Below are 26,500 nucleotides of genomic sequence, written 5' to 3' on the forward strand. Positions count from 1 at the left end.
GATCACTAGTAAAAGGAGAAGTTTAAAGTGATGAAAATAAAGACAAATGAAAAGTAAAAGATGGCAGAATAGAAAATACTGCTCCCTGAGGATTATTAGAAGTTATTAAATATTCATAAAGGATGTGCCATACCCGGCCCCCAGCTTTTTTTTCTCTCTTAATGTCACTCATTACAGAAAAATCTCCGTAAAGCCAGACTTCAAAATTCCTCCTAGCTCCACCCTCATTCAAAAACTGTTACTGATGTATTTCATTTCTCTGTGATCAAAGAACTAAAAATTTTCTTCCAACAGCCTGAAAATATAGGTGGCTGCCTGTCAACACTAAGACCTACAGAACAGATGCCATGTATTGGGGAAGTTTCACCGCTGTAGTCAGTGTATTGTGGAATCAAGTCAATGACAAACATACTTAAGCTTTTGATCAACCACATGGCTTACCATAATTGCAAGCAAGTAATTATCAGATGCCACAAATACAAAGACTAAGTTTAAGAATTAACACTCTAATAAAGAATGCCAAAAAGTATTTTTTACAATTATGAACTTGAGCATAAGTATTTATTATTTAGACTTAGTGTTACAAGAACTGAAAAGAAGCACTGCTATCCAGCAATAACACACTGAAATGCTGCTTATGTAGTTCTTGAGCTGAACTGCTTATATCAAAGGAGCACTGACGAGCCTGTGAAATCAAGCAGTTGAAAGTGCCAGATTTGTGATTTTATAAGCAACCAGGAGACAGCTACCCTATGCATGATAACTGCTGAACTGAGTGTCTCATGAAATCTATGGAAATGCAACAGGTGGTGATTTGGTTAGTGATGTCAAGATAGATGTGAGTTTGGCTGTCTGAGTTTATACCAACACATCCAGTCAAGCCTTTGTCCAAAACCAGCCCATAGCCTAGAAAGAATACAAGATTAGGACACAGAGATAACTTTATTTTCAACCCCTTGCCTCAAGCCCAGTTGTTTTAAACATTGGAAATTACATACCACCCAGTATTTTTAATAAAATTACATTGCAAGTACTTTTACTGATGCCTTTGGCAGCTATCATCATATAAGGCTTCAATGTTGCTTCTTTTGCAGTGCTGCATGCTTCTGGCTATGCAGCACAAAAGCCGAAACATCTGAATGAGCAAAAAGCAGCTAACCCTACCAGAGAAAAATCCTTACCATTGGTCCTCTGCTGCATCATCTGTAAAGTACACTCAGATCAAAACCTTAATGCTGCTCACAGAAAATTCATCAGCATTTTCAAATTGATGCTCTTATTAATTAAAAAGGCTTGTAATTGTCTTAGAAGAGAGTGTCATATCTGCAGCTGCCCCCCATAACTAGAAGCTTGGCTTCACAGAAGAGATGCATAAGGGAAGAGAACTAAATTCTCTCAAAATCCTCCAAAATTTAATAGCCTTTTATAATGACATAGGTTCTTATTTCTTGACAAAGCTTTACAAAAAGAGATTTTAGTTTGAAAGTTGGTCGACACTTGGTTTCCAATCAACCTGTTCAAGCTGAATACCTGAGTGCTTTGGGATCCTCATGCACAGTCTTGTTGTTAAGAGATTATTCAAACACACACTTTCAGGCTATACTCCTACACTAGTCCCATTTACTGACTCTATGCTAAGGAAATTAAAAAAGTTTGAAATATAGAACATTAGAAAACTGGCTCCAGAAAAAGGTGGCAATAAGTATTTTTGTAGTGATGGATCAGTTTTCATATACTGTTTTTTTAGAAACGTTTACCATAAAGTTCCTGTCCTATTCACAAAATTGTGCATACAGATTTGAGACTGCAGGGGAAAGAGGTTTTGTGTATATATAAATATATGTATGTTTGTATATACATACCTGACAGCTCTGAGTAATCCTTTCAGTTGCAGGTTCCATCAGAGAAACACTTCTGGAAAAAAAAAAAAAAAGCACCTAATCCAGTTAATTTCATTGCATTTCTTTAGAAACATACATTTATTCACTACACAATTAGTTTATTGAGTGCATAGGAAGGTGTAAGCTTCATAAAAAAGCATCTTTCAAGTGCCAGATATCCACATATGCTTGCTATTTGCCCTTTGTCACCTCAGTGTGCCTCAGTGATAAATCAGAAAAAAACTCATCCAAAAGAAAAACACCGTCTGTATTTTCACTCAGCTTTTAGCTTTTCTGCTGAAACTGATGACATGGATACTTCAAGAAGTTGCTTTTTTAAAGTCAATTTTTATCCTCTCTGTGCTACACATCTAGGAAATACAATCTCCACAAGCTTCTCTGGTCTGTCCATCTAAGGGCTGGGCTGCAGAGAAAGTTCTCAGTCAACTGGAATCAAGATGCCTTAATTATCTGCCTCAGCCCTCAAACAGTTCATAGCTCCTAAAAACCTTATTATTTGACTCTAGAACTACTTAAGAACTGGAGATTTCAGGATTTTATACACATGAAAAATGATATCTGATAAGGAAACCAGATTAGACATTAAAATACGCAAATGAGAAGTCAGTGACAGCTGCTTCTGTTGATATCCCATGTGAATTAATTTTTTATTTTAGTTCATAAAAGTCAAGTGAGAGCCCTGAGCAGGGGCTGAGAAATCTTTTTATGGCAGGATATTAATATTAAAACATTTAACCATTAAATCACATCATTAGGGGAAATAATTAGCCACTTCACACAGTCAAGACAAGTTACATATCAAAAGGCAGTATAGGAACTATTTTAAAATGTTTTGTTTGAATGAATGGGATGTACCAGAATAAAGACATCAATCACATTAGAAAAAGTTTAAAAGCACCGTGAAATAAGGCTTCATTGGGGGCCCACTCAGTTTTCAAGAGAGGATTTATCTTTGCTTAATCCAGTAAAAACAGTCTATTAAATGTCACTGATAAACAGACTTCTGGAAAGGCTGGAGGGTTCAACAAGTGGACATAATCTACTGTTTCACACAGATTATTTTTCAGCTATGCAAATTTGGTTCTAAATAGTCAAGAATTGTTAACACAGAGATACAATCAAACAAAGCAAGTAGTGAACAGAGGCACAGAGATAATCACATGAGAAAGCAAGCTCTGTGTAGAGAAAGGTAACATTTAAGCAGATCAGGGCAATATTCTGACATATGTGACAGGAACATGAGGTAGTTTGTATTCTCGCTTGGCATACTGTTATACCAGAGACAATACAGTCTCCTTTCCCCATGTTACCAACTTTAAATACATTTGTTACTCAAGTTCTACATGTCATACAAGGGATCAAATGTCCTATACCATGTATAGGAAAGTTACAAAATACATTTCAGTACAGCACGTCAATGTCTTTTCACATGTATACCAACAGAGTTGAACAATTCATATTTAGAAATAATATCCAGGTTGTGGGTCATTTCAAAACTTGAACTCTGTAGAACTGATTATAATTCTAAATCAACACACAAAATTAATATCTCCCTCCCCCCCCCCCCCCCTTTAGGTCTTACCATCAAGAATAGAGGAATCTCAAAAAAAAAAAAAACCAAAAAAACCCAACCAAACAATAAATCTGAGCCTTGCAACATTCAAACATTTTTCTCAGTATTTTTAAACAATAGAAAAGAAGGGCCACACAACTTCCCACTGAAACTCACTCATCTTTCTACCTTAATTGCAATACCTTTCATTTCTATTTTTTGCTAATTTTGTGCACTGTAGAATCTTGTATCTTGGCTTCTCATAACGTGTTAGTCACAACTCTACGGTGCCACACATCCAGCATCATCATGCCTACCATTTTGTTAAGCTATAATGAAAAATCAGGCCTGTTTGTAAGAAGTCATTCGTCTTTATCCCTAAAATTGTATTTGGCTGTCATCTCCAAAAATTTCTGTGCAACATTAAAGATAATGCAATAACATAGTAACAGGGAAATTACTTTTCTTCTTAATGCCTCATTACTGATATTGCTAGTATTCTAGATATCTGCATCTGATACAAAAGGTATCTCAAGGGTAAGTTTTAGAAACACAAACGATAAATAATTTTGCCCTCATTTATCTAACAAGAAACACATACAGATTTCCCTATTCATAAGCCATTAAAGTATTACTGAATGCCATATTGCTTGATTGCCTCATTATAAAGACAGAAGTCATCATTATAGGTGTCCAGAAACTTCCATTATCAACAGCAATAAGAATTTGCTCCCCATCAGCTACCTTAAGCGTTGCAAGTAGTTTGCTTACTGCAAGTCAAGGCCTGCTAAAGGTGAATGACATCACTTAAGTTTCATTAAACAGACCAAACGTCACCTTTATTTAATACTTCCTAAAATATTAAAAGAAATAATAAAGCCTTGAAAATCTATTGTGTAATCAGTAGAAAAAATGTTGTAAATAAGAAGATCTGAGATTTAATTGTGATTTTCATATCACACTTCCCTGGTTTCAGAATGAGAACTGATCCTTCCAATACGCTGCTTATTATCTTAGCATGTAAAGTTGAGGAGCAGAAAGAAATCAGAATGCTTACTCCGTTCTACTACTTTTACATCCTATGCCACTAAATGCATATATAAGACAGACACAGTCTTCAGTCTGTCTTTGAACAGTACAGCTTTAAGAGTGTGGTTATATTGCATAGGCATATACTAAAAGATTTTTCTTTTATAACTGTGCTATGCAATGCTCTGGCAATAGAAAGATGACAATACTTCCATCTATTCTCAATACTCCAACCTATGGCTCCTGGTACATCTCACACAGAACAGTCCGCTTTAAATTTTTAGAACTCATTTAACATCAGTAAGAACACTCTTCAATGAAGAGTTCGTTAATTAAAATTTAAAAGACCAAGATTTGAAATTAGTATCACAGCTTCTTTTAAACAACAGAGTTTAGGAAATGTTGACATGTCCAGAAGTCCTTCCAGGGAAGATAGTCCTTCTTCACGCACCACAGCCCTTCACTTATATCAGATGTCCAGAACCAATATTCTTTTCTTAAAACATGCAAAAAAAGAATAAAATAATTTATTGTGATACTAAGAAATTATCTTTCCTAATCATGTATTCAATTTCAAATATGCTACAGTGCAGCATTACCTACTGAAAAGTCCCATGCTTGTTAGTTATTCCACAATATAGTAAAATTGTGACAAACACAAAAGGTGCACAGGTACATAAACATAAGTCTTCAGTATTGTATAACCATCATTTAAACACCAGAGAGCAATCATTCATCGTAATAAAAACATTATTTTATTCCACCAAAACTTAGTACTTCAAGAGAATTTAGAAGATTCCAACTTAATGGACCTGAGCACTATATTCCTTTCAGAATTTCTATTACACATTTAAAAAACTATACATAAAATCAGCTGTATACAACCAACACTACATTTCCATTATAGAAAAGAAAGAACAGAGAAAAGAAAGGCTGAATGTTTATGCCAAAGCATGTGACAATGGATTTTAAAACTATCTGGATAATTTGGTAATTTAACTACTTATTTCTCATACTGAAAAATACATACTAAAGATTATATATTCTCTTATGAGGAATGCACTTTCACTGTACAGTTTTAGGAAAAATGAGTGATTTGTAAGTATTAGCTAAACCTGATATGTATCCCATCATATGAATTCATGTTTCTTGCAGAGAAATTGCCTCAACAACTACACTGTTAAATCAGCCTGACTAAAGAGAAACCTAATACTGTGGAACATGGTCTGTACTTGTCTTCAGATTCAAAGCTGTACTTTACGAAGTTCCTTCAACCTCCTCTAAGCAGAGATCATTTAATGAAGATGTTCCTGAACTAATATCTTCACCAGGTGTTAGCAGCAGAACACAATGCTGTCGAGAGAAAAACTTCAAGCAAGATTCCTGATCTTGTTATTAAAAATAAAACATATTTCCAGTAGAAGGAAAGTTAACACTAAAATCCATTCAGGTGCCAAATGGTTTTGAAGTTGAACTGGACAGTGTTCTGAACCAAAACACATTTACTTCTTTCTTTCTCCTGGCACTAACTGGAGATAATATCAATACTACTCCTAAATTAAGCAGCTCATTTGGTTGACTATTATGAGTTCAGACTGAAACTCAGCACTCTGTAATGTGTTACTGTTTGTGCTGTTAGTAGAAGAGACAAAAACGTTTCCAAAATACTATATACTAGACTTCATGTAGTATTTGGGGGTCTGTATGGAATTTTCTATATTCAAAACTGCAACAGAGCAGTCTGTCCTTAGGGCTACATTGGTTCTTACATACTGGAAAAAGTGCTCTGCACAAAGTTGAAACTTTGGCTTCAGTTCAGGGAATAAAGGATTAACTGCTCTATCTCCTCTCATTTAGCAAAGGTGGCTTTATTTAGGGATTTCTTTTTTTTTATTAGAAAAATAGTAGACTAATTGTTACGTATAGATAGTATTCTCATTTGGATGGTTGTATACCACTCCATTCAGGTAAGAGGCACAAGCTGTACTATTCTCCAATATATAGCAAGGACTGTATGGAAGCATTATAGTCACTGTAATCTGTAGTGTTACGAAGGTGCTAAAAAGCTTATGTTCCAGCAGAACATAAAACACTCTCTCCCAAAGATTTATATTAGAATAAAATGCATTTTTGCCAAGACAAAATTACAATAGATATTTAGGGAATACTACAACTACATATTTTTTGTGCTCTGCCTGGTCTCTTGACTTCTGTTGAGGTGTGAGGCAGCCAGTTGAAGCTCCAACCTATTTCATGCCATTAAGACAGACAGAGCTCTGCAAACATCCAGACAAACATACATTAATGAGTGAGCTACCTGGAAAACCATAAAGGAAATGTAAACTGAAAAAGGACACAATTTTGTCTGAGGTTCAAATTTAGGACCCAGTCTCAGGAAAAACATATTTTAGTGGAATGTCGTATACTAAGACCTATCATTTGTCAATTCTTCCCATTTTGTACTAACGCCAAAATATACTTCTGCTTGCAAAGGATGCAGAAGACAGCAAAATGCTAGAAGACCCTGTCAAAGATGAAAAACTTAATTTAAATCCCTCAAAGAGACCAACATTTCAGAGTCATCATGTGGGGCAACTTCAGAAAGCAATCACCAAAGCTCTGAATTGACATCAAAGGTGAAGCAAAGGTAAGGGAAGATAGAACAAAGCCCAAAAGCAACAGGCATGTGAAAATCTACTAGTAGCCTATGCTACACCTCTGTTTTTTTCATATCACGGCTATTGTTTTAAATTATGTTTACACTAGAAACAAAAATAAACCTTTTAATTGACCATTCATTTCACAGCTGGCAGCTTATACTCAGTCAATAAATGGCCTTATAATTCTAAATTCACACAATAAAACTCTTAGTTCAACATAATCTGTCAAAAATTAAGTTACAACTAAAATTAGGTTATTAAATCCACAGATAGCTCTAAGCAGGACATACCCTGACTTTCTAATTTAGAATGAGAGCTACTAGGTGCTGTCGGTGAAAACTAGTGAGAGCTCATTATTTCTCAGAAAGCCTATTTGAGATACCTAAAGAAGCTCCTAGAGATAGGCCTTTCAGATGCATTCAAATTCTGTGCCTTTTCTCGCTTCCACTTTAGCGGCTTTATAACATAACCACAGTAGAGTTTCCATAGGTACTTTCTTCATTCACTCCATTCAAATAGCAGGAGTCTATCTTCTCCCCCCACCCCTCCTCTAAGATATTTGCCCTGTAAAAACTTTGTTTCTTCTCTTCTAAGTCCTAAAGCACTAGTATGAACTGATGCAATTTGTGATTAGAATCCAGCTCTGGAAATCACTTAAATTGCTATGTTCAAGTTACAATGGCCTAAATTCTGCTTCTTTATTCCTTCAGGTAATATGTCAGAAGTCATTAGCTGATGGTCACAAAAAGGCCCAAACCTAAATATCTCCCCAGGCCAAGCTCCCAGTATAAAAAAAGACAATATAAAATCAGATTCAAAATATCTAAGACAAGAAGGTTTTAACAATACAGGGTATTCTGTCATTTAATTTAGAACCATTATTCTGTCCGTATCAATAAAAAAGGCATAGTACATTTGGAACTGCCTAAAATGTTATATTGTCATTTGAAGAAGTATTTTGTTATTATTGATTCACCCAGCTCTCAGGAGCACTACATTACTGAAGTACTGGTGCTTTTCAGACCTTCACTCAGTTAAGATGACTAAGATTCATGGAAACATTTTCATATGTCCTTTACGCTTAGGGGGGAGGCAGGAAAAGCAGAATGTTGGGTAGGCACAGTAATGATATCAGCAATATCACAGACAAGGGGCAAGCCGACATACTTGGCTCACTTTTAATCCATTTGCTTGCCTTTGTTACCAGAACAGCAAGGACCCATCATAAGTTAGAGATTATTTTCTTAATTTAAGTATTACAGCTAAAACCACACAAAAACAAAACACCCTTCCATAGACTTAATAAAAAATAAATTGACTAATTTTGCTAAATCAGCTTGCTTACTTTTTTGATGTATCTCACAAATGTCATCTTCCCCATTTTTTAGGCAGATGGATACACAGGAACTCAGAGAAGCCAAGCTGCAAACATATTCCATATTTAAATGGCTGTTACTCAATACATCTAAGCCATATCTATTTTATTTCCAGATTGCCTATTTATAACTGCCTCCAAAAGTTGTTCAATGCACTTTAAATTTCAACTTTTTAAAAGCAGGAGGAAAGTATTTTATTAAAGGGGGGCAGGGGGGAAAGGAATATTTTGATTAGGAAAAATATTAATTTTGTAGCTCACAAACATTTCAGAGCCCAACGTTCCTGTCAATGTTCCTGCCAAAAATCCTGTCTCCCATGATGAAAAATGCTTGCTATGTAACACTCCAACCAGCCATTGACTTGAATGACTCGATCATTATAACCACCCTTTTCCCATAATCTTTACCCAAGTACAGATAGCTATACATCAACCCTGCAATAAGACCATCTGTTTAGAACCTTTACCCTGAGTTCACACTAGCCATCCCTCCAAACATGTCTATGTTAGTGTATCCCTACAATACGTCGTTAAACCAGAGCACTAGAACTATCACAGCTAGAGCTCTGGGGGAATAGGGAACTTTTGGAGTAGAATTTTTGTTAAGAGAAAAGGTTAACTGACCTGTTTTCTCATACAAAGAGGAAAACAGCCTTACAATTTTATGTATATCCATCAACAAAGCTATAACCACCGTCATGAAACACATTCTGTCAAACCGACTTCCTTTGAAGTAATCACTATTCTGAAAACACTGCACTGGGATTCGCCAGCATGAAACTGTAGAGCGCTACTGAAGTGAGTTTTATGCCTGAGTATTGACGTACATTATGGAACCATCTGGCTGTCTTTGGAGTGTGTGGAAAGAAGCAGGTTAAGCTATTGGACAGAAACATCAATGCGGTATGCTGGAATGCTTTGCAGCTAAAAGCATTTGGTAACATAACCACTTGATATTCAAGAGACTGAGCTAGCATACAGGAGGAACAAAGAACAACAAATATGAATCAAGATGTTAAGCTTTGAATTTGTTCCCCCTTAAGGTAGAACAGCACCAAAACTCTCTAGTGGCAAATATAAATAAGTTTGTCCTGAACTATATTATTTACTATTTCAATCATCTATTTTTAAAGCATTTTGACAATTAAACTACACCAGATTCCTGCAATGCCAGTTTATTTTTAGCAACAGTTAGATCACATGGCCAGCGCTACCAAAAGCATGCACTCAGAAACCCTAGGTACAACATCCTAGGATGCTCAGTGCCACTAGATTTTTCCAAAGATGATTCAGAAAGATACTTATTGGTCTATACTGGAAATTAAGGATAAGTAAACTGAAACTTCTCTCTCTTAAAAGATTACAAGATTAACATCTCTATACATACCAACAGAGCAGGTTTTCTTCAGCATGCAACACTATCATATATCACAGTGCTTCAACAGATTTCCTTACAGTACAGACAGGTAGGTATCCCACAATACAGGCAAATAATTCAGTTAAACAAAACAGAAAACTGATCTGTTTAAATTTCAGTTCAATGGCCTTCCTTCTCTAAGACATACTTGTATATCACTTCTACATGTTGAATCAAACCATTGGAATTAGACTCAAATATTTTCATTATCTATGTGGTTTACAATGTACCTCTTTTTCATACAAGATTCTTTATTACAAGATGCTACATGGTGGTTCATTTTTGCTATATATTTAATTTTTTCTAATACTTGGGGTGGGTTTTTTTTTTTGTTCTTCTACAACTTTTTGAAAGCATGTTCATGGTTCTTGTTTGGAATGTACCAGCATATTGCATGCAACCAATTATCTGCTTTGTTTGTTCACTCCCCCAGCCTATACCTAATTTATCCTAGAGAAAGCAAAAAGTACACCTGACTACTGTCTGAATTCACCCAGAATTTTTATGGAAATTGCACTTGCTACATTTTTGACTAATCAATAAAAGTCATTTAACATCTCTTTTCCTCCTCAGCAATCAACTTCTCCGACAGAAGGCAGTGGTCATGTTCTGGTTATTCACTAAGGACATTGCTTGAAAGACATGGACTGACACATCTACACCCACAAAATTACAGCTTCTTTACTATTGCTGCTTTCTGCAATTGGTTGCCATGTTTTCCCCTCCACCCCCTCTTTTGGGCTGGACATTCAGCTGCCAATGCATTTGTAAAACAGCATTTTGCCACACTTTAGTGTTTGTTTCACCCAGGAGCAACTGTTAAATACAGCACATTTGTGCACACTTCATGTGCACAGTAAGTTTGTAGAAAAAGCAGCAGCTGATGCATGACATTTACCTGTAGCATATTTTGTTATTTCTCTCCATATCTCAAGAGAAGCTATTGAACCCTGCTGCTGGGGTAAAAGTTACTTCTCCACCACACATGAGTGTAGCTAATATGACCACAGATTTTACACCATTTGAGCAGATATTCTAGCACATATTCTTGCAATACGCATTGCTGCAGTAGTGCAACCCAGACTGCAAATGTTTCTTATTGGGACTATTCCACTTGTCTGCTTTTCTACCAGGCATTCTGTGCTGGACTTCAGAAAAACCTCATTTAAAATGAAGGAAGTGGGGTAAACTTTTTGATATTGATGCAACGATAATATTTGCGAAAAAAACCCAAACAAACAAACAAACAAAACCACCACCAGACTCTTAAAATGGGCAAAAATAAGATGCATTAGAAGCTCTGTTTTGAAATGTTATTGGTATACGTTCTGAGTAAGATCCATTCAATTGTTCCATATAATGATTAGATTCTCTTGACTGTTTGAAACCAAACTGAAAGCAGTCTTTTAAATTTGTCATGGTTTAAACTCAGCCAGCAGCCAAACACCACTCAGTCGTTCGCTCAACCTCCCCACACCTGGGCAATGAGGGAGAGAGTTGGAGGGTAAGGAGACTCATAAGTTGAGATTAAAACAATTTAATAATTGAAATAAAATTCAAATAATATTAATATTAACATTGATAATACTAGTAATCATCGAAAAAACAAACAAATAATGCACAATGTGACTGCTCATCACCCACTGACCAATGCCTGGCCCATTCCCAGCTAGTGATCCCAGAGAAGAGACAATCCTGCAATCACCATCCCAGAAGCCAGAGCGAGCTTCCCAGTACACCCTGTCTACATACTAAGCATGGCATTAGATGATAAGGAATATTCCACTGGCCAATTTGGGTCTGTTGTTTTGGCTGTGTTCCCTCCCAGCTTCTTGTGTACCTGTGCACTAGGAGGACATGAAAAGTTGAAAAGTCCTTGATTTCTTAGCAACAGCTAAAAACATCAGTATATTATGAACATTCTTCTCATATCAAATCCTGTACTGAATCCAAAACACAGCACTATTTTGGCAACTAAGGAAAAAAAAAAATATAGTTCTATCCCAGCTGAAACCAGAACACCATTTAATCCCATTGGTTTTGTATTCATTTTTTGTTAATTTGTAACCCCATTTTGGCTACAACATTGGCTGTTAATGCAAATTCTAGGTTTTGGTTACCCACAATATGATAATTATTTAAAGCCAGCTCTCAAGACCATGCATAAGAAAGGAGAAGAACAAATCTTGATCAGCACATCTGAAAACTGTTTTCTGAATGCACCAATGTTTTCAGTTATGCATATGTACCAATTAGGCATATTTTCTGTATGCACCAGTGACAGTTCTTACCTGTAAGAAACCAAGCAACAGCCTTAAGAGAAAAACACAAATAAGGAAGGGGGGAGAATATGTATCGTTTCACCTAAAAGACAATTTTGGTACAGCTAGATGTGGATGAAAACTCCTCAAACTTTTATTTTCAGATTTAAAAAAGGAACATTAAAAGTGTTTTTTCCATTGTGATCTTACAGTTAAGACTATACATTACTTTGAATTGAACTGTCACTAACAGCATAAAGCTTTGGTCGCATCAATTATTAAAATTAATGACAGCACTGTTACTAAACTAAATCACAACATTAATGAGAACGTAACCCTGTTTCAACAAGGTTTTTTTCTCTAATGCTAAAATAGGCTCACATTTTTAATATGCTATATATTAGTTCAATTTTTAATGACACTAATATGATTTTTAATAGACTTATAGTACATATTTATTGGTTTATTCAACAACAGTTTTACAATTTTGTATATTAATTTCTAACTCCCATCGCTCTACAAACCATCATTTTCACATGTTAGGAATGACTCATTGAGAGTCTAACTACCTAAAGAGAATACAGATCAATTTAATTTGTTAGCAAAAAACAAAACATAATTTTCACAGAAATACTGATGTAGTACTCCAGAACTTTGCATATACCTATGCTTTATTGGGCACAGAGGACTCACTAGCCATTGTTGAACTATCAGGTTAATCTTCTCTTAGTTTATTTCCAATGTTCCTTTTACTCTTTCCTCTACTACAACAATACAGATTTTAATGATTGATTTTCATATCTTGCACCCTATTAGCATTATGTTGCTAACCTGAACCAAACTTTTTAAGAATACGTATGGCTATAGAGAGCTTTTTGTAGATTCTGCTTAATACTATAGTTAGGGAATTGTGTTAAATCAGTTCCTTCAATCACTGAAAATAAGAACATCTGCACACATTTTTCCACCCAGTTCTACTTTTCAAATCATACTAATGTTACCACACATTAACATGCCCTTCTCTATTAGCTTCAGGGTAAGGTTAGCATTGATATTTAAAGTTTAGCAGCTTGAGAATGGCTGACCCTACACAAATCACATTTTTAGGTTCTCTCTTCAGTTGTTTTCAGCACCAGAATACACACAGCAAACAAAGAAAAGTAGGTATATTATGCTTTCATTCAACTCTCCAGAAGTTATACAGTTCATAGGAGAGAGATGGTTTTGGTAGGCTGAAGTTGTGGCTAGACAAAAACAATGAATTTTTTTCCCCTCCAGTAATAGCTTGCCTTTGTTTTAGCAAAAATAGTTTTTGTCTAGTCACAGTGATTTTACATTGCCCTTGAAAAATTTTGGGAGCTATGTGCAGGAAGAATGTAGTATAAGTATCTTCCAAGAACTTATCTGTCTATTCTGTAAAAAAAAAAAAACAAAAAAAAAAAACAAAACAAACCAAAAAAACCCCCCATGTATCTGATCAGAATAGAGGTTCGCATAGCACAGTGCTTTGTCTCTGATAGAATCTTGGGAAAGAGCGCAGGAACAGATGAAACTCTGCAATTGTCATTTGCAATTCAGAGACATCTTAAGTCAGAAGTGGTGTGCTTGTACTTAAAAGCCCTTGGTGAATTTTCTTGACATGAATTTGCCCAAATATTTTATGTAGCTCTGTGGGATCTTATCATCACAGCATTCTGTGGCAAGGAACTCCACAGCTCAGCAATGAATTTTAAGAAAAACTATCTTAGCAGAAGTTCCTCCAGCGCATTTATCCAGAATGGATATAATGTTAACAGAAAACTACCACCACCTCTTGAGAGCTGGCCAGGCAAAGGCTCATTAGATATAAATCTCAATTACCCACAAAAGTCCTAGCACATGACTAATGAAATATAATTTCTAACCCTAGTCAGCTCATGCAGAATTAATATTATTTAGTCCAATAAATTTAAAGTACAACAGAAGTTAGAGTCCACTGACTGCAAAAACAACTGTTAAGGCTCTGGAATTTGGACTCCAACTCAGTTCACTTACAAGCAAGCAATGACTGCATGCAGTATGAGTAAATGCCGTAAGATGAAAAATTTCATCTTTTTCACGTAGGTAAACAGCAGCATATAAACTATTCAAAACCAATCCTAGCATTTCCTTTTTTTTTTTTTTTTTTTCCCCTAATGTTATTTAGATGAAAAACATAAGACATAACAGGGTAAAGGAGCAAGACCATTGTACTTCAGATGACTGAAAACTATTAGACATAATTAGATCCATTTAATGGTGAATTATTCTGCTCAAAATGGAGTTTAACAGGAAAAAGAGAATTTACTTAAATATTGGAACTATTACATTTACACTTAAAACATGAAATGTTTGGTCAGGTACTCATTTCTAACAGTTTTGTAATTCAGAGGTTTGGGTTTTTTTGTTTTGCACACCAGTAGTTTCTAAGGTGGTAAGTTACCCTCTATACAAGCAACATAACACTGTTAATTACAGCTTCAATTATCTGCAGATACAGCACTATGGATTCAGTTATCTGTATTATGAACTTATGACCTAGACTCAGTTATAGGTAGGTACCATGACCCTGAATATACTTTTGATCTTGATAAATTTCTTGCTGCAAGCTGAGGACATTCAGTAGCTTAAAGCAGAAAGTTTCTTCTCAAAATATTTGCAACAGAAATATACCTGTATCTATAAAGAAAAATGAAAGTGACAAAAATAGAAAGATTAGTATTTATAAAAAGTTTAATTTTACCCTTAGATATAATCTTTTGAGTTGTGGGCATGTGTATTTGAGGGGAGAATCTGATCCACAGTACTACCAATACCCTGGTATATGCCAAAATTAGATCCCAGTTCTACCAATTTGTAAAGCAATTTGCAATTTCCTAAGCATTATTCAACTAAGTCATTAGATATATCCACCCATGCAGACTTATCTTAGCATTTGTTTAAGACTATACATCAAGCAATACAGCATTAATACAACTTACTCAGTGTGCATGGATTTCTTCCAAATCAGTACCTACACTCCTACAGAACTTTTCCAGTCTCTACTGTTAAAAATCTCCAAGTCTTGTACACTTGTTCTTATTCCCAAGGAAGATGAATAGAATTAAATTGTACATTTCTAATTCATCTGTACATAACAAAATGATAGAATCACTTTTACCGTGAAATGAAATTTCAGGATTTTTAGTGTAAATTTGCCATTTAAAAGCCAAGCAAGGATCTGTATTTTGATGATGGCAATGTAATTGATTCTGTAAAGACAAAAAAAAAAAAGCAACACACAAACAAAAAACCAGCTGAGTTTCAAGATCCTAGGTGAGACAGGATCAAGTCACCAGATGTCAAATGCATCTAGATTTTAGGAAAGTTCAGATCTATATTCAAGTTTCCTGATTAGTCATTTATCCTTAAAAGAAACTCCACAGAAATTTGTAGAGTTTTCCCCCCAAGATACAGTTCTAAAATTTTGACCTGCACGTTTATAACTCATTTTTAGACATATCAAGTAAAAGATACCAATCTGTATAAAAAAGGAAAATAGAAGCACCTTAACATGCTTCTGTTTTCCTCTGTATTGATATGTTTTTATGACACCCAATGAACAGCCTTGCAAGCTGTCTGTAAACTGAGATTCTCTATTTATTTTGATACGTGAAAGCTTTAGAGAAGAGTGTATCAAATGCTTTTTTGACCCACATCCAGTTGCTCCAAATAATTAATGATAGAAAGTGTGTAGTCGTGTGTCATATAACAGATTAAAAGATAATGGGCAGTCAGTTCAATTTAAAAAAACAGCCTGGAAAAGTACAGAGAATGCCATTTTAAAGATTAAATGTTAATCAGAACTGAATGAAGATGTTTGTCTACTAAGATACCCAGTGAACTCCTCTGATTTGGTACAGTGTTAGTGTATTTCTTCTGAAGGCTATCCTCACTGATGAACATTTGGCTACCACAGCTAAAGTTAATTCCACAGATTTTCTTCAAATACACAGCAAACAGACACAATCAGAAATTGCACCGTTATCCTTCATCTTAAACAGGTTTGAAGATGACCAGATATGGAACTTTCACACATGCTGTCAGTATCCTCATGCACAATTTCCACAGCAACTGTTCTCTTACCAACTAAGATGGGGTGGGAAAAAATATTACAAGTGTAGGTGAAGTGATAAATTTAAGTTAGCTTTTTTCTTGACCTCTATGAAGCAACCACCTTAGGACTCTAGTCTTGTTGCCTTTGCTAGCACAACTGTGCAATTTTCCAAAACTCAGGGCCAGCAGATTGTATTTGCTTTTACTCAGCAGATTCACTTAAACATTTTCCCCATAGTCCTGTTCATTGACATGCTGTGACAGGAAAACCTTTTCAAATCCAACATAATGTTTCTTTTGTAGTGGAAGCAAAGCCTTCTCACATAAATATAGACTGTTTTCTTTTAGGTAAAGGATTGACTACAAATACCTTATTTCCTCAGGATACCACAGACATATCAGAAAATGCCTGTAGTCTGCTGCAACTTCCACATCTAGGAGAAACTCTCCAAAGTATTTTGGTTTGCCATCTTTGGGCATTTTCTTGTATTGGCATTGTCTATTAACAATACTCAACTATTTACTAGACAGCAGTTTATAGTGAACAACATTATTTCCTCCCACCTTCTTATGTTCCTAACTGCCATCTACTAAGATAATACTCATGAAGTAAACTCGGACAGTACAAAATTTTGTTAATTATAAAATAGTTCCCAATACTTCAGTGTATTTTGAGATCTTCTACTCAGCAGGACATACAATAAAAAAAATTTTCATACACAGATTAGATTGCAAACAGCAGGTGTACCTCATAAACAATTCCATAACTGAAATGTACACCAGTGAATAAAGATGTATATATTAAAAAAGAAAAAAAGTTTAACACTGCGTTATTACCTTAAGATAACTATTAGAGGAATCAGAGTTTTAAGAGCATTCACATGACAAACGTATGGAGAGGTCTCCAATACCCTAGACACTGTTCCATTTTTTTTTAATATTGAGCATAGCAAGAATTACAATCATCTGTACTTGGGCTCAAAGTTACTTCTCCAGGGAAACTGGAGTCTGAGGGGAAAAGGAGATGCTAATTAATATAAATTACAGAATCAACTGACAGGAGTGTTGAATTCTTACCCCTGCAAGGGGAAACAAATGTCCTGAATCAAAGAAAGTCAATTAAACATGAAAGACAATCTGAATTAATGGACACCCTGTTGCAGATGCTTGCTGATTTAAAAAAAAAAAAAAAAAAAAAAAGACAAACTGATAAACTTGAGTGTGGAGGGATGCCTTTGTTTTGTGCTTTGGAAGCAGATACAAGTAAACCTTGTCAGTACTCCAGGACAGGAGAAAACCATGCATGACCAAGAGAGGGTAAGAGTTTAGCCCAAGATCAACAGACCATGTCTCTTATACTCCCCTCCCTGCACTGGGTATATTCGTTCAGTTACAAACAATTCTTTTTCAACTTGGATCAGGTGGAGAATGAGCTTTTATTTATGCATGGTGTACTACTTACACGTATGCACATGACAGGACTGCACATGTAGTGGGTAACATTAATTTTCTCTGTATTGCTTGTTGGCCTAAATAAATACCACATCTTGTGAAAGGTGGCTGGTTTTTGATAACTTTGTCATTATCCCCAGATGATATCAGAACTTACGATACTGCCTAAATTTGTACCAAAGCTATTACTTGACTGCAAAGGGACATAAGACAACAGTCATGGTGAGAAAGCAGAGGTTTACATAAACTATTGCCCCAAAAGAAGGAAATCCCTTAAACTTCCAGCCAGTTCCAAAGTGTGGCACCCTTGCAGTGCTGTTCACAGTAAGAGAGACCATCCATGCTCCTGTGTAGTTCCATTGATTAGTTTAAACATTGTTGACACTGGAAAAGTAAAGGAGTGATTTGCCTGCAGTAAGGTCACTTCTCTTCAATCACCCAGGTCCCAACACAAGCATCCTGGACTTTTTTCTAGATCTTTCCAATATATGCCACTATAAAGTACAGTTTTCTCATGACTTGAAACATAAAGTAAAAGATATCTCAAAAGGGGAGGAAAATTGTATAAATTAATAATCACAAAGATAAAGCTGGAGTTTTGAGTGAAAAAGTTATTCTTCCTGTACTGCTTTTAAACTTTTTTGATAATAAAATGAAACAAATCATTGATTTCATAACTCATGCTATTGAATTAATGTTCTTAAAAGAGTAGTACTTGAATTTGCATTAACACTCAAATTATTCTTATTAAATACTTAAGCCACACACTGACATTATTATCCCTAATGCTTTTTTTAAATATCCACAAAAAAGTTCTGTTTCTTATATCGATAGCATGGCCAATATGTGAAGATGCATCCAAATCCTACCAAAAAGCAGCTAATCTTTGGGAGCTCAGATGAGGATCCCTCTGAAGGCGGCACACCCTGGTTCAGAACAGCAGAATGCATATTCCTGATGCTAACGCTCCCTTCTGCTGGAGATAACGCTGCACTGCTAAGACACTATTCACATTCATCGTCCTTTGGGTTTGGTTGTGCCTTTCAAAGCAACAGACTGCACATGGAATTTGGATCTAGAAAGGCTTCAAAGCAGATTCTAGTGTTGGGAAAACTCAGAAATATTTTATATCTTGTCAGCTCCACTCCTTAAACCTTCACAAGAGCTTTGGGCACAGTCTGTATTTACCCTAACAACCCTTCCACCCTTCCACTCCTGTAGCCCAATTCCAGCCCGGCAATAACATACACCCACTGAATCCTGCTGTGGCTGAGGTGGCTGATGAACATCCTTGCTTCACCCAGTCAGAAAAGGAAAGAGAAAGGAGTGAGGACACTCTCAAAGTGCAAGCAGGGACATTCTCTGGGTAGGCACCTTCAGAGGCACACATCTTTTTCAGCAAGAGCTGCAGGACATCTTTCTTCCTCCTGTTGCTGTGCTGACTGACAGGAGCATGCTAAACCCCATTTCAACTCATGCAGTGGTTTTCAGGTAAATTATTTTAAGACACTGCAGATGAGCTTCACTTGAAAGAAGCAAAACTGCTATGGGAACCCTAAGGACTGCAAAGACAGGAAACTAGGAAAAAAACCAAACAAACCCAAAACAAACCACACAACCAAACAAAACAAACACGTGAACCAGATAAAAATGCAGGTGAACTATTCACTGGTTTAGTGTTAGTCACACCTCTACCAGCCATAAGTACAGTAAGGTAAATCCAAAGGTCCCATTAATAGGCTGAATTAGAGAGGTAATAAGTCTAAGTGTATTGATAGGGTACTTTATTAATCCAAAACTGTAACAGCATTAACTTATAAAGTCTATATACTTCCAACTGATAGTGGTCAATACATTTCTAATCCACACTGCCACATTTTAATTAAATTATCTTATGTTAAATATACTAAAACCTCCATTACTTGATGGTATTTCAATTTTAGCTTTCAAATTCTCAGACTCACCCTTGAAAGGTAAGCATGGAAAACAGTGCCATCTAATGATAAAGAGCATAAAAGTAGAAGATTTACAGTAATAACTTTAACATGTTGCAAATTTGTTTTACACTGATTTTCTACAAAATTCTCTAATATTCAATAATAGCTTAAATAAAATTTTAAAATGCATCTCTCAGATAACATAACCGATTTGGAAAACAGCATTTTTAGTTCAAAAATATCTTTTATGAAAGTAACAACATGTAATTCAGGTGATTGAGAAGTACTTATACTTGAATAACAAATTCCCAAACTACTGTGTTACCTTCAAAAGTGCCAGGGAACCTGAGGATCTATTCCTAATCAGTAAATATAAGCTGATAAATAACATTAGCTGCAAATCATGATATTGAACACCTCTGAAGAAGATCCAGAATAGTGTTGTCATTAGCCCAAATTTATAAAAAAAAAATATTTACAGTAAAAAAAGCACAAAGACCATTCCATAGTGTCTTGGTCAGGTTTGTACTGTATGTGTTTTTAAGTGCTCTTTTGCCAAACTTCCTGATGCATGAAAAGAAAAATGAGCAAGATCCTCATCTACACAGGAAGAAACAGACAGAACTTGGATTTCCTAGGACAACTCTCTAGACATCTATCAGCTTCACACAGTCTGGAGTGAGGGCTTTCCTCTCAAGACATTTTGCCAAACAGCTTTCTGAAGTTGATTCTTACAGAGCAACACGGTATGTGCAGAACTAGCAAAACTGGGTTTGTTTTCTGTAATCTAAACTACGTATTAATAACTTCTATGCACATAAACATTATACTGAATGAAGCAAAGGCAGCACAGTAGTGACGAAGTTCTTTGCACATTTAATGAATATGAGAAACCAAGGAAAGCTTCTCCTCTATAATTTCAAGTAGTCTACATACTAAAATCCAGCCCAGAATATTAGAGAATTTGACAGTGAACTGAATTAATGTATTAATGTTGTAATGTATTAATTCAAATTACACAGAGCATTTGCATGCATTTTCAGCCACTGAACTTTTAACTTGTTGTTCCACTTCAGAGTGTGAGAAAAAACACATTTCACTTAAGAACACAAGCACTTTTCAAAAATGTATTCAAATAATGCACCTGTACTAGATGACTTTCCTGCCAAGTCATTAAAACCTTCAAGGTTCTCTCCATAGACACCATAACCTTTTGCTTTTAATCCTTCAATTAGTTATTGTATACAACAATGCTCTTCTCCAAGCTGATTTGGTGAGTTGTTTTTTTTTTTCCAGACATCCTTCATTAAAATCCCCCAAATGTCACATAGTTTTTCAATATTTACTACAGGACTAACCCAAAGATAAAAAAGAAATAGGAAGTATCTTGCCACAACCACAGCCACTGTTTCATAACCCTGTTACACTCAATGTTTTTACATTGAAATGCTGAGAGTTTCACACAACATTAATTTTATCTTACTTGAGAATAAAGTCCTATAATCTTCAGCAGGCCTGCTAGAGAGATCAAGAATGGATGTGGATCAAGAAGTTCATTCTTCATTTCTTTCAACTGCCATGGAATGCAGTGTTACATTAATTAATTGTGTGGGGCTTGAATGATGTAGATTTTCTTTATTGAGGTAAATACCATCCTGGATTTATTCCTTTTATTTATTTTTTTTCCTTTTGTTAAGTATACTCTAAATATCATGTCGTATTAGAGCGTTATATCGTAACATCAAAGCTTTTGGGTTTGGTTCTAACTTAATTTAATTCTCAAACACACACAAAAACCTACAAAGTACTTTCCTCACATGGATAATAAGGAAAGACACTGTTTTGGAGGCTTAAGGTAAGCACTTGCCTTCGAGACCAAAAACACGTTAGAAACATCACACAAAAGCAGACATGGCTAAATAGTGGCTAAGAAGTGAGAAGCCATCCCTCAGAAAACTAAAGGTTTGTCCAAAGGAAATAGAAAGTATCATAAATTCTGGTAGGCTAGATGTAAGAACACAGGCAAAGAAAAAGGACACAGTGGTTTAGGATCAGCTTATAAGAGTCTGAAAAAGGATATGTTACTATGTTTTATAACATATCAGGAACAGAATACCTGTCTAAGAATCTGCAGAAGCAATTACTGTTCAAGGTATAAAAGGAGTGCTCAGGAAAGATAACGTTACTGCATTAAGCAAAATTTTTTCTTTTTTTAATTCATTTTTACTGTAGGGCAGCTTAAAGAGCTTCCCCCACTGGATCCCCTCATAGCACAAGGCATGCCAAAGGTTTTGTTTGGGTTTTTTTTCCCCCTCAAATCAAAGGGCTGCTGGAAGACACTATAGTAAAAGAACTTCTACTCTGATCACTCCAAACAATAACAAGTTGCTGGGCTCAGGTGGTACTCACCTGTGACTTTCTGGACAAAACCTACAATGAAATATCTGAGCAGTTAACAGTGCTGTGTCATCTCTTGCTTACAAGTGCCTGACTACAAGAAGTCTGAAGGTCACACATAAGACAACCATTTTGAAAAACTGTTCCAGGAGAGAGAGGGAAGTACAGCCCAGTAGATCTGAGGGCTGTAGATGGAGAACTGGTAAAAACTATAATAAAGATAATTTGTGAGCACATAGATGGATGTGATATATTGGGAAAGGGTCAACAGAGATGGTGTAAAAGGAAGTCACACCTCACGAATCTATAGGAATTCTCGGAAGGAATCAGCAAACACATAGTTAAAGAAGACTCAGGTGACATAATCTTCCAAAGAAGATACAAGAAAGTAAGTTGCCATAGTAGGAAGGAAGAATAGATGTAAGCGTTTATATGACTAAATAACCAGTTGGTGTTTATAAGTAGTTATAAGCAAAAAAATACAGTAAATTGCAGCAGAAGTAAAAGGATTTTCAAAGTTTCTTTCCTCTTTTTTTTTTTTTTTCCCCTTATGCAGCCCAGTAATTTACCAGTGATTCTGCACAGAATTCTTACCGTTCCAAATTCCACTGTTCTAGCAATGGTCTTTTTGCTGAAACCTCAGAATCCTTCAAAGTGAACTTCCTCCACCTTTTTTCAGGTGGCCCCAAATTCCCAACCCTACCTTTCCTTACCTAAAATCTCCAAAACTTTAGTCCTCGAATCTACGTAATCCTAATGCTCAGATAGGCTTTCAAGCAACTGCACCAAAGCTAATGTATGCAAAGGAACTTGCTTTGCTTGTGGGGAAAGATCTACCTTTCCCCAAACAGTTCAAAATAAACATGTCCAGATATAAGAGCAAACACTCTTACTCTATTTTTCCAGAACATGACTGTTAACAACTGAAGCAGCTACAAAAGATGCAGTTCTGCTTTAAGCTTCCTCACTAGCCTGTTTGTCTGGATAGGAAACAGAAATGTCCATTTCCATGAGTCAGCAGAATGCACCCAGCTTTCTCCTTGCAAGATAATGAACTGGTCACAGGACAGGAATTTTCAGCAAACAATATCACCAGAGTGAAACACAAGATGAAACAGGAGAAGGAAACTTTTTGGTTTCTCTCAAATATTCTGTGATGACATGACTGAACCAATTTGTAATGGTGTTAATCAACGTATGTCTCTGTCATACAAAAAGTGAATAACCCTACACGTAACGTTTGGTTTAGTTCCCATACAGTATCTACCTAAATGAATATGATGAATGAAATGGTTTTAGGAGTTCTGCAACAAAGGCAGCTTTACGCTACTCACTGCTTGTACAATGTGTACTTAACACATGAATAGATCTTGCAATATAAAAATACACATTAACATTGTGAACTTTGGTATAAGTTCTATACACTAGAAAATGTATGCAGGTTTGCCCTTATTTCTATAGAAAAAACTAATATAAATTATTCTGGCAGCTCATGGTAATTTTAAAATGGATCACCTCTAATACACCATGTTCCATTATGAATCATTAAAGGAAGACTGTTTTGATGATGTATGTCACAATTTACAGGCTCTTTGATGAGGCAGATAATACACTGATGTAATGCATTCCAGGGATTCAGCAGAAAAAAAATCCACTTTTGTTCTCTTTAAATCAATATACATGGCCATATTCTATGCTCGATACACCCCTGCTGACATCAGAATTTATAAAACCACACATCCAACACTGTCATGGTGGCAGGAAAGGATAAGGACCATGTCCAGCAAATACATAACCAACATGTTTCTTTTCCTTGTATCTTTCTATGGCTTGATCTATTGATTACAAAGGACAGCCTTGATTCCCACTGTTCAGCAACAGTATGATTGTTACAGCTCAACATGCACAAGACCCAAGTGCATGGTACATTCCCAAACCTATGCATGTATGCATGCTACAGTCACTTGAAAAAAGATCCAAGAGATTAAAGCATTATAATAATGCAAACTGAACCAAAAGGAAAGATATCATAAGGTCTATTATCAACTTGCCTCTCAAAAATTTCTTTAAGATCCTTTCTGAAGAGATTATTTAACTTCCGGAACAAGGAAGAAGAGGGGGAAAGTTGACAAAGATAGAATTTCAGACTCTACTCTGTTGCTTTCCCAGATGAAAGGAAAAGAACACCTTGAATTTTACTGCAGTACAATTTTGTTTCATAAGTCTTTTACAACCTGATAAATATTCAAATAAACAATGTTCTGGGTAAGTGTAATTGATATCACTCTCTGCAGTCAAGAGCAAGACTATAGCTCCTCAGAACATAAAGTGCTCTGTAAATGACTTGAGCATCCCAATTTAGTTCTGTCTGATTAACAGCTTGATACGACATGGTCACATGATATTCAGAATATTTGTTCATCTGTATTCAATTCCTTGCAGTATTATTCCTTTGCTGCACCTTCATGTCCCATGCTAGAGTCTTCTCTGTGAAACCACATTGCTTGTTTCACCCAGGGACGGCTGTCCCACAGCTGCTCTAGATTCAGAGTGAGCTCAGTACGTTTTACTGTTTCGTTTGTTTATGTGTCACGCTATGATTCCTGATGGCTTTGAAACACTGGGGAAGATGCATCTCATCTGTAAAGCAGAAGCTTCCAACTATCCTGCTAGTGCCACTGGTGTGACCAAGCAAAATCAGATGCACATTAAGAGTGGGAGGCACAGGGGATTAGGATCATTAGCCTGCCTCTCCCACTGTGCCTCAGCACTAACTCATACATTCCCAAAGGCAGCTTTCCTCCAATTCCGTAACACAATATATGGGATGCAGATGTTAGTCTTGCACATCAGGTCCTGCAGCAGACGAGAAGCTGAAGCACTGCTTGTAGCTGAGAAATCTGCACCTCTCCTCAGTAAAATAATGAGCTGTGGACCTACCCCTACCATACCAGCCTGCATGAGTTCAACATGCCCCATCACGCAATGCAGACAGCATGCCCTCATTCATGTCATGGCAGCCTCTGTCTCCAACTATCTCCAAAAGCCATCAGGTTCATTTTCATAATTATATAAACATGACCAAAAGTATAATCCTACATAAATTACATTTTGCTTCACAGTAAATTTGTTCATCCTGTTCGTAAAACTATTTCTGGTATGGCCAGCTAAGGGACAAATACTGACACATCTGATACCATAGGGCATTAAAAATGGATTCTTCTTTTTGATTATTACATTTAATCTGTCAAATTTACATTATTAAGTAAGTGTAACACATGACTGACTTCTAAATGCTATTCTAATGCAGATTGTTCTCACTATCTGATGCAGTTATTAGTATACTAAAAATGGTCATTGTAAATTAGTCATGGAACAATTAGCCGTGGAAGAATTCACATGTCGCACTAATTTCACACCCACGGTACATGTCTTTTTCAGAAGCTAATTCTAATTTAAGTCATGACAAGATTACACTCTTCAAGAACTGTAATGAAAAGCAGATCCTGTGCTCTGTTCCTTTGTGCACAGAAGTCACAAGGGAAAGCTCGGCTGATGTAGATAACTAAGGAGAATTTTGACTCTTAAGCTAAATTGAAAAGTGTTTATGACTTCTTAAGATATCAAACATTTAAAGACAAAAAACAAAAGCAATGAGCAACAGGGAGATGATCCTATCCTGTTTAACTAAAACAACACTAGGATTATAGCATCCATTATTCTATTCTAATAAAATTATTTCCATACCATTGTTCCTCTTGCATTTCAGGTGAAGTGAACAGAGGTTATTCTACTATAGAAATGCACAGGAACTCATTGAATGATGCTAGAGCAGCACATACCAGTAATAAATCAACACCAAGCCGCCTGTCTTTCTCAGATTAAGTACTCCCAGTAATTCAGAACTCCATTATCCAATGCTATACTCTGACTGTTCAGTTTCCTGTGGTCTCTTTTCCATTTTGGGGGAAAGAAATTTCTATTCCATTTAATGAGCCACACATCCTCAAACACAGCAGTCATAGATTTCTGCAAATTTTCACAGCAAATGATTTCTAGGATCAACATGTCATCTTAATATAACTACCTAGCAGAAAGTGAAATGCATTCCTGCTAGTTTTACATACTGCAGAAGTGATTAGGTCATATCCCAGATCATTATATCAGTAATGATTCACTTCTAGTCAGAAAAGCACCAAACTCTTTCAACAGGAATTCAGTTCAGTGATAACAGAATGAGAAGTTTGAACCTGGTCTGAAGCTTTTCATGCTTTGAGCCTTGTTTATGAGCCCCATGATTTAAACCTTGGTAGGTCTCATACAGAAAGATTGAGAAGGGATAGACAATTAATTCAGCTTCACAGTCCTACCACTTCCAGCTTATTTGTTCTTCTTTCTCATTAGAA

This window comes from Strix uralensis, chromosome 7 (assembly GCF_047716275.1).
Source record: "Strix uralensis isolate ZFMK-TIS-50842 chromosome 7, bStrUra1, whole genome shotgun sequence".
Classification (NCBI taxonomy): Eukaryota; Metazoa; Chordata; class Aves; order Strigiformes; family Strigidae; genus Strix; species Strix uralensis.